Below are 18,009 nucleotides of genomic sequence, written 5' to 3' on the forward strand. Positions count from 1 at the left end.
CCGGAGTGTGGCCGGAAGCACGTCGGCGACGAGGTCCGCGACGGCGCGTGCGGGTGAGCTTGGTGCGCTCGCTGTGGTGCACGAGAGAGAGAAAGAGAGGAAGGGGAAGTTAGCCCAGCTCACTGCGGTCTTGATGGAAAGGACGGCGTGGTCGGGGACGAGCTGCTGCGGCGGCGACGGCGAAGGGGATCTCCGGCGATGGCGGTTCGGGCGAGGTTGGTGCGGCGGCTTCGAGGCACGCGAGCGCTCGGGGCTCGGCTAGCTCGAAGGAGTAGAGGACGGCGGAGCTTCTGGACAGGGTGGCGCGGCGTGGAGACGACGGGGAGCACGGCTATGGCGGTGGTGCGGCGACGGTGGCGTCGGCCATGGCGTGGGAGCGCGAGGGAGAGGAACTGGGGCGAATGGAGGTGTCCAGGAGGGTCGGGGCGCGACGTGGAGCTCGTCCAGGCCATCAGGGCGGCGAGAGGGGGAGGCCGGGCGGCGTGCAGCTGCGTGGCGAGCTGCGGTGCCGCCGCCGAGCACCTTGGCTGCCTGCCTGGCAAGCCAAGCAGCTCGCTGGAGCGGTGGCCGGGCTGGGCCGGCCAGGTGGGCTGGCTGGTGGGCCTGCGGTGGCGCCAGGTAAGTTTTCCCCTTTTTTTCTGTTTTCTGATTTATTTAATATATATCTGCAACTTTGTTGAATTTAATAAAATACCTAGGCAACTTCAAAAATCACCAAACTATTCCTGGCCCATAGTTGGATTATTTCCAACATGAAACATTTTAGTTTGGAGATATTTGAGCATTTAAATATTTTATATTATTTTAAATGCCCAAATTCAAATATTTATGATTTAATTCAAGAACCCTAGGATGGCCTAGGAAAATGTGCACCACTTTTGGCAGAGGTTCTGAACCAAGACAAAAATGATGGGCATTTTAGAAGGGCATTTCAGGTTCATTGAAAAATTATTTTAGTAACCCTAGTTGGTTTCAGAGGGGACTGGGGGTTCTGTCATCCCCATTTCAAGTTTCTGATGAAAGAGTAAACATGATGCAACACTCTAATGCATGACTAGCTAGGGTGTGACAACTCAGCCCCACTCAAAAGAATCTCGTCCCGAGATTTGGGTTCCTCCAGGAAGAAGGCGGGATATTCAAGTCGAAGACGATCCTCCCTTTCCCAAGTTGCTTCCTCTTCAGAATGGTGCGACCATTGAACTTTGAGAAACTTGATATTATGACGTCGGGTGGTACGTTCGGCCTGATCGAGGATACGAACGGGGTACTCTCGATATGTAAGATTATCTTGGAGATCAAGCGTTTCGTGTTCCACTTCACGGATAGGATCCGAGAAGCAACGCCTGAGTTGAGAAACGTGGAAGACATCGTGAACTCTGGAGAGGTGCGGAGGTAGTTCCAACTGGTAGGCAACTTCTCCTCGTTTGGCAAGAATGCGAAAAGGTCCAATGTAACGAGGAGCCAATTTGCCTTTGATACCGAAACGATGGGTTCCCTTCAGAGGGGTGACCCGAAGATAAGCCTTCTCGTCAACCTCGAAAGTCATAGCCTTATGTTTTCGGTCATATTGACTCTTTTGACGAGATTGGGCTGTTTTCAACTTTTCACGAACGATACGAACTTGTTCTTCTGCTTCCTGAATCATATCCGGGCCAAAGAATTGTCTTTCCCTGGTCTCTGACCAGTTAAGGGGTGTTCGACATCGTCGTCCATAGAGAACTTCAAAAGGGGCTTTACCCAAGCTAGATTGATAGCTGTTGTTGTAGGCGAATTCGGCAAATGGAAGGCACTTCTCCCAGTCCATTCCGAATGAGATAACAGAGGCTCGAAGCATGTCTTCTAGAATCTGATTGACGCGTTCCACTTGACCACTCGACTGAGGGTGGAAAGCGGTGCTAAAGGAGAGACGAGTCCCCATAGCATTTTGGAAACTTTCCCAAAATCGAGAGGTGAAAAGACTTCCTCGATCCGAGTTAATTTCCAAAGGAACACCATGGAGAGACACTATTCGGGAGATGTACATATCGGCCAGCTGACTAGCGGTTATACTCTCACGAACAGGTAAGAAATGGGCTACTTTGGAAAGACGATCGACCACGACGAAAATAGCATTATTCCCTCTCTTGGTCCTGGGAAAACCGGTAATGAAATCCATACCAATTTTATCCCATTTCCATTCAGGAATAGCTAAGGGTTGAAGGGTGCCAGCAGGCCGTTGGTGCTCTGCTTTTACACGACGACAGACGTCGCAGTTAGCAATATACTGAGCAATTTCTCTCTTCATCCTAGTCCACCAGAACCTCTGGCGTAGGTCCTGATACATCTTAGTACTACCGGGATGAATGGTGAGAGGAGATTCATGAGGTTCCTTAAGGATTAATCGCCTTAGGTTGCGCACTTTGGGAACCACTAGTCGATTCCCGAAGTATACGACTCCTTGATCATTAATGGAGAAACAATCCGCAATTCCTTTCTGAATGTTCCTCTTGATGCGGGAGATTCCCGGATCTACCTTCTGTGCTTTGATAATTTGATCCGTAAGGGTAGGTTTTGCCACCAAGGTGGAAAGAAAACCTTGAGGTACAATGTGAAGGTTAAGCTTCCGAAATTCCTCATGGAGAAGCGGTTGACTTTGTTGTAACATCAGGTTGTTACAATAAGATTTACGACTTAGCGCATCAGCCATGACGTTGGCTTTCCCTGGGGTGTAGGTTATTCCTAAGTCGAAGTCTGTGATCAATTCAACCCAACGTCTCTGCCTGAGATTCAAATCCGGTTGGGTGAAAATGTAATTCAGACTTTGGTGATCAGTGAATATTTCGCAACGATTACCGAGGAGGTAATGTCGCCAGGTCTTAAGTGCATAGACTACGGCTGCAAGCTCTAGATCATGAGTAGGATAATTCTCCTCATGTGGGTGCAATTGCCGTGAAGCGTAAGCAATTACGTGTCGATCTTGCATGAGAATGCAACCTAGTCCTTGTCGCGAGGCGTCGCAGTAGATAACAAAGTCCTTGGAGAAGTCTGGCGGTACCAGCACGGGAGCAGAGGTCAGGCGTCTTTTCAGTTCCTGAAAGCTGTGCTCACATTGTGGAGTCCATTCGAACTTTTTATCTTTCTTGAGGAGTTCGGTTAGAGGTTTAGCAACCTTGGAGAAGTTCTCGACAAAGCGACGGCAATAGCTCGCTAAGCCCAGAAAACTCCGAACTTGCTTGACCGATTCAGGTGGAGTCCAATTAAGGACGGCTTGAACTCGCTCAGGGTTAACAGCAATACCTTTACCAGATATTACATGACCCAGATAGGTCACTTCTGACAACCAGAATTCACATTTCGAAAATTTGGCATAAAGGCGATGCTCTCGAAGTTTCTTCAACACTAGCCTTAAATGTTCGGCATGTTCTTCCTCGTTCTTGGAGTAGATGAGTATATCATCGAGATAAACTACGACGAATTTATCCAAATACTCCATGAAGATTGAGTTCATTTACCGAGAAAAGGTGGCTGGAGCGTTGGTTAAACCGAAGGACATGACGGTGTACTCGTATTGGCCATAACGAGTAACAAAGGCCGTTTTAGGAATGTCCCCGTTTCTGATTTTTATTTGATGGTAGCCCAACCTCAAATCCATCTTGGAGAAGACTGAGGATCCAGCGAGCTGATCGTACAGGTCGTTGATCCTGGGAAGTGGATATTTGTTCTTGATTGTGACCAAATTGACAGGTCGGTAATCTACAACCATCCGGTCCGTACCATCCTTCTTCTTAACGAACAGGACGGGGCAAGCCCACGGAGATGAACTAGGGCGGATGAAACCCTTTTTCAAGGACTCATCGAGTTGTTTCTTAAGCTCGGCTAGTTCTAGTGGTGCCATCTTATAGGGTCTTCTAGCAATCGGAACGGTTCCTGGAATGAGATCTATTACGAACTCAACATCCCTGTCAGGTGGAACACCTGGCAATTCCTCTGGGAAGACATCCGGGAAGTCACAGACTACCGGCACGTCCTCAAGGTCTGGCAAAGGGCTGGCGTTAAGAGAATATAATTGTCGCTTGGCTATTCGGGTCAAGACATTGACTATCTTCCCCGAAGGATGGGTGAGTTGAACAGTCCTAGAGAAGGAATCAATTTTGGCTTGATGAGCTGACATCCAGTCCATACCCAAAATAATATTAATATCTGAAGATTTAAGGGCTATCAAAGATGCGAGAAAAACAAGTCTGTCGACTTGGATTTCATTTCCATGGCTTACTCTAGAAGTTTGCCATTTGGATCCCGGAGTTTGAATTACCATAGAGGTTGGCATATCACCGAATGCGACGTTATGCAAGCGAGCATAGTTTTCAGATATAAAAGAATGAGAGGCTCCTGTATCGAAAAGAACAGATGCCGGGTGGCAATTAACAAGAAGCGCACCGAGAACGACGTTGGGATCCTCTTGAGCTTCTTCGGCAGAGATACAGTTGACATGGCCACGTGAAGCGGCGACCGGCTTGGCGTGGAATATTTTTCCTGTCGGCTTGCCACGGCCAACAGCTTTAGCAGATTGGTTGGGGTTGGTCTGGGGACACTCACGCATATAGTGACCAGATTCCCCACATTTGAAACAAGTCACGGAACTGGTACGTGGAGGAGCATTATTGGTTGGACCCCCATAGGGCTTGGCCGGTGCAGACTGTTGAACGGGGCGAGGCGCCTGGTAAGATGGCCTCGGTGTGAACCTGGGTGGCAGGGCGGTGTTGGGCACCCACACGCGGCGCTTCTGAGGACCAGCACCGGATGAGGAACCCATGTCACGGCCATGCTTGCGTGTTGCGTCATAGTCAGTCTGACCAGTTTCAGCACTGATGGCTTTGTTGACAAGTTTCTGAAAAGATGTGCACTCATGCAGACGGAGATCGCGGCGAAGCTCGGGACTAAGGCCCTTACGGAACCTTGCTTGCTTCTTGGCGTCAGTAGACACTTCCTCAGTTGCATATCGTGCGAGATTACCAAACTCCCTGCTATAGGCATCCACAGACAGTCGGCCTTGGGTGAAACTGCAAAATTCTTCACGTTTACGGTCCATGAGACCCTCCGGAATGTGATGTTCACGGAAAGCCTCGCTGAACTCAGCCCAAGTAGTGACATGGCCCGCTGGGCGCATAGCTCCATAATTCTCCCACCATAGACTGGCGGGGCCTTCAAGATGATATGCAGCAAAGGTGACCTTGTCAGCCTCCGCTACCAGCGCGGAACGCAGTTTGTGAGAGATACTCCGAAGCCAGTCATCAGCGTCGAGAGGCTCGACGGAGTGGTGGAACGTGGGTGGATGCAATTTGATAAAATCACTGAGTGACACCACGTTAGCCCTCTGATGGTGTGCTGTATTCTGTTCAATATGCTCCAACAAACGGTTGGTCTCCCGCTTGTTTCTCTCAGCTTCCATCATAACCTCGGCTAGTGAAGGAGGATGAGGCAGATTTGCATCCCTGACTTCACTGCCTTTGGCCTGCTCTTGAGAAGCAGGGTTAGCGCGCGTGTTGACCATCCTAGGTAAACAAGACAATGATTTAGTCAGGATGATAAAATTCCAACATGGGATACAAAATGTAAGGAATAACTCGGAATGCAAGCTGATCATCCGTATGACATGGTAGATACAGAAACTGCTTCTTTTATTCCATCGTCATACACACCATACAGGGTTTAGTACAAGACCAAACAAAGTACTATTACGGTGAAAAGAGGATTACATCTCATCGGAGGCATTCCAAGCTCCTATACATTATTTTTCTACTCCTCCGGAAAGAGTACAAACTAGGTCATATCCCACGAGTCACGCGGGACGATAGAAGACACAGCTAGTGCGAACTAGTGATACTACCACTAACTCAGACCGATCCGTAGTAGTCCTCGTAGAAGTCGCCTCCATAGCCTGGAAGTTCAACATGATCATCCGGAAACAGACGGTCTCGCGGAGCTTGTGGACCATAGGGGCTAGGATGAGGCCTTGGACCAACAAACGGTGGCCTACGGGGACAGCGAGGTGGGGTGATGCCTCCTACATCACGCCAAACCATCACGTCCGGCAGAGCAGATCTCACAGGATAGAGATCGCGCATATCTGAATATCCAGCTTGCACCACCGGTGCGAACCGAGTCAAAGTAGCCCAGTGGTCAGCACGGGTATTGAAGAGCTCTAACCTTAAAGCCCGATTTTCACGGTCCTTATCCTCGAGCATCTCAGCAGTGGTGCGAGTCCGTGAATCCTCCTGAGTGGGGTCAGCATAGATAGCCTGGAGATACCCTTGTGCTCCCGGAAGTGATCCTGGCATATACCGGAAATCAGAGTCCCGAAATAAACCAGATCTGACTCGCATAATGGTCATCATAGAGTAGGCGGCGTCCTGCACAGCCATCTCAATAGTAACCCCGAGTCCATAGGAGCAGTGAAGAGGCTCGGTGGATCCAGGATAAGATGGAAATATCCTGACAGTGCAGAGATACTGGCTTTGATTGAAGTCCCGGAATTGCTCTTCGACCGTGTACTCAGGATACCAGCGGTATCCAGCCTCAGTCATTACCCTGACCAACTTAGCAGTATGGCCGGGTACATCTAGGCATCGAGTCAGGCGAACCACTTGATTGAGGTCGCGAGTGGCCATCTGAAAGCACAATCATAATGCAAAGGCATTAGAATTTCTAGCAAAATTTCGGCAGCATAACAGCTGTAAATGCTCAAAAAGGATTTTGAGACATTTGACAAAGGATTTCGTACATACTCAACATCATCATATCAAAGTTCTCAAACCATTCTGGCAACATAATGTGGTAGTAGAACTGAACTAGGCTTGTAACCATCAAACTTATAAGGTACTACTGATTTGTAACACGTGATCCTGATAGAGAGAATAGATCCTAATTTCTTATCCCCGGTGGAAGAATGGACTGACTCAGATCAGAAAGTCATAAGGTATAAGGAGTAAAAGAGCCTTACGTTCCAACCCACAAACAATTCCCCTACATATAACTAAAGAATTTCTAGACTCAACATCGACCAGTTTGGCTTGGAGAATCTACAGGCAGTCCGGCTCTGATGCCAACGCTGTCAGGACCCCGACTCGATGTCACATCGATCTAGCTGGTAACACCTCATACCACTTTGCGGCCTCACGCACGGTATCCCCACGGGTGTCGTCATACCTTTTCCCGGGACCGTTTGCGCCTTTTGGCTCACGTATATGATAGTGTCGCTAGCATCCATATGATAAAGAGCCCGGGCTGACATGACTAGTCGTAAACCCAAAGTGGCACAGACTTACAGGGACAGGCATCCATGACCCAGCTTCGAACGTGTCGGTCATCAGCAAGTGGGTCCGGGCTGTAGCACTGGGCTAGCAGGACTCCGGTAAACCGGGCTGTAGCGGGCTAACAGGACTCCGGTACTCAAGCGTGACATTTCCCCGAAGGGACAGACACAGGAACGAAGAAGGACACATGCCGGCCAGCCTAAGTGTTCCAGAGCAGTAGCAAGCTACCATGGCTCAGCGGTAACACTAGGAGACATTTCCCGGTAAGAGAGGCTACTAAAGATAAACAACTAGATAGTCAGATCCCACACATACCAAGCATTTAAATCATACACACAATATGCTCGATATGTGCAAATACAACGAAGCATCACAACATGACTCTATGACACAAGTACTTAATTTAAGGCTTAGGGAGCCATACATAACATACACCAAGGTACGGGTCTCACGACCCAACATACAAGTCATACAGTCATACAAACCAGCAGCGGAAGTAACTTGTCTGAGTACAGACAACTAGTAAAATAAAAGAGGCTTGGAAAGCCTAGCTATACTACGTGGTCCTTCACAAGCTCAGGGTCACCACCTGGGTCTTTAGCCTACTCGTTGATGTCAACGTCTACATAGAACCCATCAGAAGGGGTTGCAGCGTCTTCTGTAAAAATGTAGATTATAGCAACATGAGTACAAAGGTACTCAGCAAGACTTACATCAGATCCTACATACATGCATAGTATCAAGAAGGGTTGGTGGAGTTATTGCAGCAAGCCAGCTTTGACTCTTGGCTAGGCTAACCTACGATACTCCAACTTGAAATAGTTTTGCGCACACGAGTCCACTACTCACCACTTCAATACACTACCGAGGATCCACCTCCGTCTTCCTACAGAAGAGCCATCCTCGGCACTCACACTTATCTTGAGGCTTTTAGTAGTTTCCATTTACTTGTCTATGAACTGTATAGGCAACCAAGTAGTCCTTTACCGCGGACGCGGCTATTCGAATAGATCATGTTAACCCTGCAGGGGTGTACTTCTTCATACACGCTCTCACCACTTACCGTCGTTTACACGACATGTACTCGGCAACCTTCAAGCGGAAGCCCAACGTGGGTGACGGCCACGACCTACCTAATCACCTAAGCCTCCAGTCCAGGTTTATCGCCTATTCAGGTTCCATCCGCAGGGAGTCCGGCCGAAGTTTCCCATACGGCCCCGAACGATGTGAACAGGGTTCCCGAGATACCTAATGGGTACTCGGTACACCGTGCCACGTACCTACCGCATCACAGCCCACCCCTACGGTCAGCGCTGTCCACGGCCTCCAGTAGGCTACAAACACCAGAAACTACTTGCAACTCCTGGACGGAGAACTAGGGTGAATAAGAAGCCGAGAGGGTCCATTGGTTTTGGGCCCAATGCATGGTAGTAGCTGATTCTTAAATCACACATACAGATCTCAGTGCTTAAGGTCGGCTTCAATGAAACAACCCACCATGTACTCCTACATGGCCTCTCATCGATACCTTTACCAAATCGTGTTCACCACATCACTCTCATTACCGACATAATCATTTCACTCTAGCCCATCACCCAGATGGACCAGACCTGACACGACTCTAAGCATAGCAGGCATAGCAAGGTAGGAACAACATATACATAGGCTCAATCAACTCCTACACATGCTAGTGGGTTTCATCTAGTTACTGTGGCAATGACAGGTCATGCAGAGGAAATGGGTTCAACTACCGTAGCACACAGCAGTTTGAATCGCGTTGTCTTAATGCAGTAAAAGAGAGCAGGAGCGAGAACATGGGATTGTATCGATATGATCAAATGGTTGGTTGCTTGCCTGATGGTTCGATGCACTGATATGGTTCTTCGATAGGGTAATCAAGGTACTCCTCGAGGGCAGAACCTGTCGCAAAGGACACCGATACACAACCATCACCAAACAATGTGCAACAATATGATGCATGCATGAAACATGGCAATATGAGTGTGTTGGGCTAATGCAACTAAAACCAGTAGGGTTTGAACAAATTTGAATCAAGGATTCAAATTTCAAATTCAAATATGGCCTTTTAAAGTGCTTTTCCTTGTTCTGCTTAAAACATCAATTTAACTTGTTTGATCATGCATGAAAATAGTACAGATGGATAGATTGGATTTTTCTGATCATTTTTCATATATAATTTGTCCAATTTGGAGTTACAGAATAAAAGTTATGAATTTTTGAAGTTTAAATAATATTCTGGAATTTCCTGATTTAAATTAAATCCAGAAATTAATTACTGCGTCAGCCTGACGTCAGTGTGACGTCAGCAGGTCAACGGAACAGGTCTGGGTCAAACCTGACAGTGGGTCCCGCATGTCAGGGTGATTATTTTAATTAAGATTTGATTAAAACTAATCTTGTATCATTAGCAGGGCTGGGCCCCACCTGTCATTGACTCAGGGGAGTCAACCAGGGCCCACCCGTGGTCAAAGTCAAAGCCGGCGACACCGGCGTTTAGCCGCCGGCGAGCCAGACGCGGCGGCGGGAGTGGTTTTGGCCATTTTGGCCACCAAAGGGGCCGCGGAGACCACCGGAGTGGAGCTGAGGACAAACCGCAGCTCTTGGCGGAGTCCGTTGGGGTCGGGGTGGCCGGAGTTGGCGCCGGCGACGACTTTGGCGGCCACCGGGGTTCGGTCGAGGATGAACTTGGCGCTAGGGGGGTCGGTGAGGCTCGTGGAGTGGCTAGCTAGGTGCTGTGGGACTCGGTGAGTAAGATGGACACCATCTTGTGGCCGGAGTGTGGCCGGAAGCACGTCGGCGACGAGGTCCGCGACGGCGCGTGCGGGTGAGCTTGGTGCGCTCGCTGTGGTGCACGAGAGAGAGAAAGAGAGGAAGGGGAAGTTAGCCCAGCTCACTGCGGTCTTGATGGAAAGGACGGCGTGGTCGGGGACGAGCTGCTGCGGCGGCGACGGCGAAGGGGATCTCCGGCGATGGCGGTTCGGGTGAGGTTGGTGCGGCGGCTTCGAGGCACGCGAGCGCTCGGGGCTCGGCTAGCTCGAAGGAGTAGAGGACGGCGGAGCTTCTGGACAGGGTGGCGCGGCGTGGAGACGACGGGGAGCACGGCTACGGCATTGGTGCGGCGACGGTGGCGTCGGCCATGGCGTGGGAGCGCGAGGGAGAGGAACTGGGGGCGAATGGAGGTGTCCAGGAGGGTCGGGGCGCGACGTGGAGCTCGTCCAGGCCATCAGGGCGGCGAGAGGGGGAGGCCGGGCGGCGTGCAGCTGCGTGGCGAGCTGCGGTGCCGCCGCCGAGCACCTTGGCTGCCTGCCTGGCAAGCCAAGCAGCTCGCTAGAGCGGTGGCCGGGCTGGGCCGGCCAGGTGGGCTGGCTGGTGGGCCTGCGGTGGCGCCAGGTAAGTTTTCCCCTTTTTTCTGTTTTCTGATTTATTTAATATATATCTGCAACTTTGTTGAATTTAATAAAATACCTAGGCAACTTCAAAAATCACCAAACTATTCCTGGCCCATAGTTGGATTATTTCCAACATGAAACATTTTAGTTTGGAGATATTTGAGCATTTAAATATTTTATATTATTTTAAATGCCCAAATTCAAATATTTATGATTTAATTCAAGAACCCTAGGATGGCCTAGGAAAATGTGCACCACTTTTGGCAGAGGTTCTGAACCAAGACAAAAATGATGGGCATTTTAGAAGGGCATTTCAGGTTCATTGAAAAATTATTTTAGTAACCCTAGTTGGTTTCAGAGGGGACTGGGGGTTCTGTCATCCCCATTTCAATTTTCTGATGAAAGAGTAAACATGATGCAACACTCTAATGCATGACTAGCTAGGGTGTGACATATGATGCTCTCCCCCCCCCCCCTCTCTCAAGGAAAGGCCCGGTGCCTGTGAAGAAGGAAAACGCCTATGAAGCTCGCCACCCGTGACACTCTCACGTAATAATGAGTGGGGCTGTACACGCCTCGGAGTCTCCGGAGAGCCTCCCCTGGGCCTCTGGGCTCCCGCCCATGCCCAGTGGCAGCACTTAGCTCCACGCTAGTGAGAAGACGTCAAAGACTAGATTAGGTGTCATACGCGGCTTTTCATTTGCTTTCCACAGTTGGCGAGTTTTTTGTTGCTTGAAGATTTTAGTTGAAGTTGCCTTTGGTGTTGTGCGGCACCCAGCCTATGTTTCCCGTTTCTGTCGCTCGCCTGACCCTGCTTTCTTTTTGCAACCCTCGCGAGGGAAGCCGCGCAAGCACCCTCGCGAGCGTCACTTGGTTCGGTTTTGTGAGGTTCCTCGACCTAAGTTTGCAGCGGGAGCACTCCTCCCAGTCAATGCCCCATGGGCATCACGACGCGAATGTAGGGCGCGATCAGGCCACCCCTGCGGCTAGAGATTGAATCCTAACCCTCCGGCAAGTCCCTTTTGCAGGCCTCAAGACCCGTAACGTGGCCCCTGGCCGGAACTTCCCGAGGCTGGTGCCGCAACAAACCCCTCCCACTGAGCTAAGTTGCCCTTACGCACAAGCACGCTGCACCATAGCATATCACGGGAATAACAGGAACATCATGATAATTAAAAACAACAGTCTAGCACGCCCCCGCAGGGCCCCGTGCTTTTCTCTCCATGCAGGCAAAGCAAAATGGGCGCGATACGACCAACTACAGCCCGGGGCTTAGGCAGTTTCCTCCTCACGCTTCACCTGGGTGCGGTGGTGGGACGATCCTCCTCCCCCCTCAAGGCGAGCATGGCGGTGCGGTGGCTGGTCACGGCCGCCGTTGGAGGAGCTGTCATCCGAAGGAGAATCACCAAAGCTTGAAGAATCGCGGGCACCGCCAAGCGCGTGACCGGCCTCGTCTTCGCCGCTGTCGTCACCATGGATGAGCATGCGTTTGTCGTCGTCATCCTCGGGGAAGCACCCAGCACGGCGGCCATCTCCGCCGAACACCCTCACGAAGAGGGTGGCGTCGCCGTCAAACCTGAAGTGGAGAGTGCGGGCGAACGTCTGCCAACCCCGAGTCAGCGCCACATTCCCAGCAATAGAAACTTCCACCGCCACCTAAGAGGCCCTGCTGCAACAGCCATCCACCTGGAGCCATGGCCCGTTCGTGGCACCAGCCGGCAGCTCGCCGGCAAAGAAGTGAGGGAGCTGGAGCCAAGGGCCAGTCGGGTCCGCTGACCAAACAACGAACTCCGGCCGCACCTCCACAGAGTGGAGCCGGGGGCGAGGAGGCCGAGCGGACGCGACACGTCTTTCCCCTCCAGTCGGGCGGCTTCCACCAAGAGAGGCGCCTCCGCCGAGGCCTCGAGCAGCCCCCGCGGAAGTCGCAGGATGCTTGTGGGGGTGACCTTGGCCGCGCTTGGGAAAGGGGGAGTCAGGCCCCTCCCGGCGGGCCTTCCCCTTCTCCGCAGCCGAGAACCTCTTCTTGGGCGCCATGGGACGTGGCGAGCCTAAGGGGGGAGGTGAAGAAGAAGGAGAAGAACAAGGGGAGATGGACTGGAAGGGAACACGCTGCTCCGTACTTATAGCCGGAGGAGGCCAACCGTCGGCCTTCACGATCACAGGTAATCATGACCCGTTTTGCATGCAGGCACTTGTCTTGTCGAACGGTTGCCGAGGCGTCGTCGAGAAGAGGAGACGCCCACGTCCAATCAACCGCCATGCAGCGCCCAAGGCCGCATGCTGTTGGGGCCCGTGGCGCTTCGCACTTGCCCCTTCGCTTCTCTGCTAAGCCAAGTCCGGGCGCGCCTTGAGCCCGGGGGCTACTGTCGTTATTCTAGGAACGGGGGTACCCAGACTTGCCTGCCTGCGGCCTGCAGCGTGGCTCAAGGAGTGGCCCAGTACGGCCCATCTTCGTGAACACAAGCTCAAGACCCTCGCGAGGGGCCAAGCCTCGCGGGGTGGACGACAGGAAGCTTCCTCAGGCGCAGCCTCGTCAGGCTGGCTCGCGAGGAGGCAGAGAGATCAAGGCGGGGTACCTCATGAGGTGCCCGTGATGCAAGCCATGACGACCAAAGCCAGGCGGGCTCCAGGCGGGCACCGGCCTGCACAGTGTCCTTGTTTCCTCTTTGGTGCAAACGGGGCAAGCACAGGCCAAGGTATCAAGCAAAGGCTACCATTTCGGTGCAACAAGACCAAGACCAGCTGAACGGCAGGATGGAGGAAATTGTGGAGCCCAGGACGATGTCATCATCAGAGCCTTTGGCAGGCGAGGACCAACTTTAGTCAGGATAAGTGTACTAGATGTTCCCCTTCAAATGGCCAATTGTTGGCGCCCTTCCCGCTCAATATTTGAGAAGAGGACCAGGGCCTCGCTCTATAAATAGGACTAGCCATTCTCGAGGCAAGGGATCGACCAATCGAACCTTAGCCAGAACCACCCACACCAACACAAGAACTCCTCCCCTCGTGAGGCTGTTCTTCCTTTGTATTGTTCATCATCAGCCCCTGAGGCAATCCACACACCACACACTAGTGTAGGGTATTACACCACAATGGTGGCCTGAACCAGTATAAACCTTGCGTCCCTTGTGTTGTTCTTCGTGTAACCTAGATCCCTTGCGAGGCCACGGGACGTGAGTTGGTAGAGGAGTGACCTCCGCGCGCACCACAGAGTTCGAACCTTAAGGGTCTGCCGGAACCCGAAATTCGACAGAAGCATCTCGAACCGAGAAAAATGATATGATGAACAACTCTGGAAAGAAGAAACTAGATCACTTGGATGAAACAATAATAAGAATTACGTTATGCATATCCTTCACCAATTTAAATTGATGACAAGCAACGGATTTGCCATACTACTTATTCTTCTTGAAAAGATTGAAGAGATAAATAGTGCAACTTGGGAATGTCTTCAACGATCCGCCAGTAGGATTGGAAAGAATGAAAGAATTAATATGATAGCGAAGGAAGTGAAATCTTGAACGAACCACCGTAAGAATTGAAAATGAAAGTAGCAAAGGCACAATTCACCGGGAAGAATTGGAAAACGAATGAAGATACTTGAGGGGATTTAGATACCTGAGAATGAAAAGATCATGAAATGATTAGAGGATATTTGAACGATGCACCGGTAAGATTTGGAGAACGATAGCTACATGCTGAGAATGAGGAATTATGACATGATGGCCTTCAGAGGAAAGAAAATGGAATCAACTCAAGAAATGCTCTAGATGGCTGAAAAGAATTGTCACAATCAAAAACAATTATGAGGATGGCATGAAGCTAGAACCATGAATCTTCAAGAGAACGGACCAAGATTTAGGAGAGTTCCTTCTTCGGTCTTCAAATGTTGAGAATGATGATGAGAACCACCATGAATTGTTGAGGCACTCTGGAACAATGAAGAATAGAAAGGTTGAATCAACGATGAAAGAATTTGGAAAATCTTGGACAAAGGCATATGACTGATGAAATTCATTCTTACGTCAACCTTCGAAAAGAATTTGGGAATATCTCCGGGAAAATTAGAAGAGTCAGGTAGGATCCTGGAAAAAAGACCTGTGGGTTAGGGCCCACTAAAAGATACACCGTTGAACGATTGATTGAAAGGGGGGATTGCACCGGTTGAATTAAATGGCTTGAATGAGATAACAACCTCAAAATAACTTGAACAGATAAAGAATGGAAGCACGAATCTTCCAAGATATCTTCAGCACTCCGGATATGAACTGGAGAGGTGAATAAACAATAGAGCCTTGGATAAGTAATTCACATGGGAAGATATGTGAAACAACAGGAAGAGATATGATCAACACTGAAACTTGAAATTAATCCACCGGAGAAGAAAAAAGAACAAAGAATGATGAACTTGAAGCTCCGTTAGTATCTTCGTGAGAATCACCGGATAACAACATTGACGAAAAAGAATGGAGAGACTTCCCATCAATAAAAGGATACTTGATTAAGAAATCTGAGTCCTTGAAGAAAAAGGGTGGGAGGGCAGGAAAACAAAGGCAACTTGGGGCAGATGGAATGGACACTCTTGAGAAAACTTAGAAATGATCTTCTGGATGGGGAGAATGATGGGATCATCTCGAAGAGAAGCACGCCTGTTGAAACTAGAATTGGGATGACAAAATCGGTAAACAAGTATTCATATAGCAATATGAGAACACAATTTAGGGAAGGTATGGATTCAACATTTGACTTCGAAGCAACTCGAATACCACATATAAAACAAAACAAAGGATTTGTCTTACAGAATAAGCCGGAACAAACATATGAGAGAGATTTCATCCAAAGTTTTCGTGGTGGGGCCCACACGGGCTCGATTGTACAGCATCATCATGTACAAGGCAGTGCACATGACATACGGAGCATCCCCAAATCAGCATAGCCAAGGATTCTTTAAGACACAATGAGACCACTGTAAAAACGACCGTGGATAGGCGGACCACTAGACGTCGAACCCCAATCTCATATCATGCATCTGTCGGAAAGATATTCTAGGAGCTACTTGAATTCCCACCTATAAAACTCCGGAAACTCTCAGGTTATGCAATCTGGTGTTGGGGATACAGGGGAAGCAATATATATCTCACCCAGAACTAACAATCCCTACATCCACCTATATCCATCCATCAACACATAACTAAGAAACCTTTGGAAATCATGTACCTCAACCTTCGAAAAGCATCCGTTATACAAGCTATGGCAATAATCCCGAACTCCCGCCCCAGTCGAGGTTATCTCACCAACAACTGCATAAAAGAGATTTTCGATGTCGGCAAAACTCAGGTATTCCAGAACTGCAACGAGAAAATTATGACGACAACACCTCGAAGCTCAACTCCTCGGGACACTGCCACAACCCCTAACTGTCAGGAGGCACCAAGAACAATGCTCTCGTCATAAGAATATAGGAACGATCCTAAGATACCCGCGTGATCCTAAAAAAAATTCGTGAAATTTTAGGAGAGGAAAGTGAAAACATCTACGTCAGGAGACCTCACCAGAGCGACGAAGGGACTGAGGAGTAAAAAGAATCCTACTCTCCGATATATATAATCCTAAGACTCAAAACATTTTTGTTCGAGACTCAACCATGCCAGCGATTCGATCAAGCAGGGGGCTCCTAAGTCGGGGATGGCTCTGTTTACCAACTTGTAACATAATGAACATTGATTTTAATAAAGGTGTGACTAGCTTTACCGGGATAATTTGAGTGAACTCTACACCCTTTGTTCCTTAATATAAGACGTTTTCGCAGTTCAATTTAAAGTACCCAAACATCTAGCATTTAGAAAAATAGGTAGTAGTTTTCTTGAGCACATATCTGGGAAAGCTTGCCACACTTTATTTATGTCCATACGCTAATGCAACACCATTCGACTACTACAAATATACACTAATACAGTGGCTAGTGCAACAGTAGAGTAGTTAGTTTATTACAGGGTACAGTACAATGGTTTTACTGAACAGATTTCAATGAACTCTAGCACTGGAAGATTTTATAAGAATTAACAATACAAAATGTAAAGGTAACAAGTTTCAGCATTGGTATACTAGCTGTGCATGAGCATTAAACCAAATACAAAAGTATGAAGGTAACTAGCATTATTAACTAATGACAGTATAAAGAAATTACAAACCATGTACCTCCAAGGTAAATATCATTTCGAACTCGTGGGGACCTTAGAAATTACTATCCCTATCTTGATAATCGATCAAACATAAAAACTCGATCGAACGAATCAAGAGAACGGCCAGAGGAGGAGGTGCCCACTCTTGACCTTTCCTCTTATCTTCATAATTTTTTTTTGCAGTTTAACCAAAATAAAATGACATTAGCGCCTTGGCATATTAGTGACACTGTACAAAAAAATTAACTTATCTCATGAAAGTGAGGTATGTAATCTATAAGCATTAATAGTGCAAAAATCTGAAGGTAGTAACAAGTTTCATCATTGGTATACTGGATGTGCAACAACATTAGAATGCCTTAGCTGAAAAATCTTTAATACATCGACAATCAACAACTAACCCTGAAATAATCTAGTGACATTAAATGACATTGCTTAAACTTATCGGTGGCATTAGACTGAGTGTGTCATTAGTTAAATGTGGCATCACTTTAGCAGTAGCATTGCTTGACTAGACTGCTGGCTTTATACTAACAGCAAAAAAGTTACAATAAGAGCATGGGAGGCCCATTCGGACAGTGGGTGCACTAGTATGATGTACCTCCACGGACGCAGAGTGGTGAGGGAGGTATGGTTGCCCAGAGCAACAAATATCCAGGCAACATATGTGGATTACGTCCCATTTTTGTTCTATTTAGCCACATTTTCCTATGTGAGGACAACAAACCGATCGACCTGGTCATTCTCTATTGCATTGTCATGCCTTTCTACCCTTTTTCAACCAAGAGAAATGAGACTCGTTCCTTAGCTACTGATTTCCCCCTTTTCAACCTAGATGCGGGTTCGATGCCTACTCTCTTGGACAGTACCGTCTCCCTTCCTTTCCTCATTCAACCTAGACATGGATTAGTCTACATGAAGTAGGGTTTCCTTTAATAGTGCAAATTAAGGTTTTTGTCTGCATGGCCAGCAGAGCAGAGGATAGCAAATTGGGAAGATGGTGGAGTGGAAAAAGATCCACATGCAACGACGTGGAAGATGGGGCAATAGAACAAGGGTATGGTTTGAAAAGAGGTAGCATACCTGAGGGTCGGCGGGAAGTGGCTTCACTCATTGTTGTCGTCC

The sequence above is a fragment of the Triticum aestivum genome, chromosome 7B (assembly GCF_018294505.1).
Source record: "Triticum aestivum cultivar Chinese Spring chromosome 7B, IWGSC CS RefSeq v2.1, whole genome shotgun sequence".
Lineage (NCBI taxonomy): Eukaryota > Viridiplantae > Streptophyta > Magnoliopsida > Poales > Poaceae > Triticum > Triticum aestivum.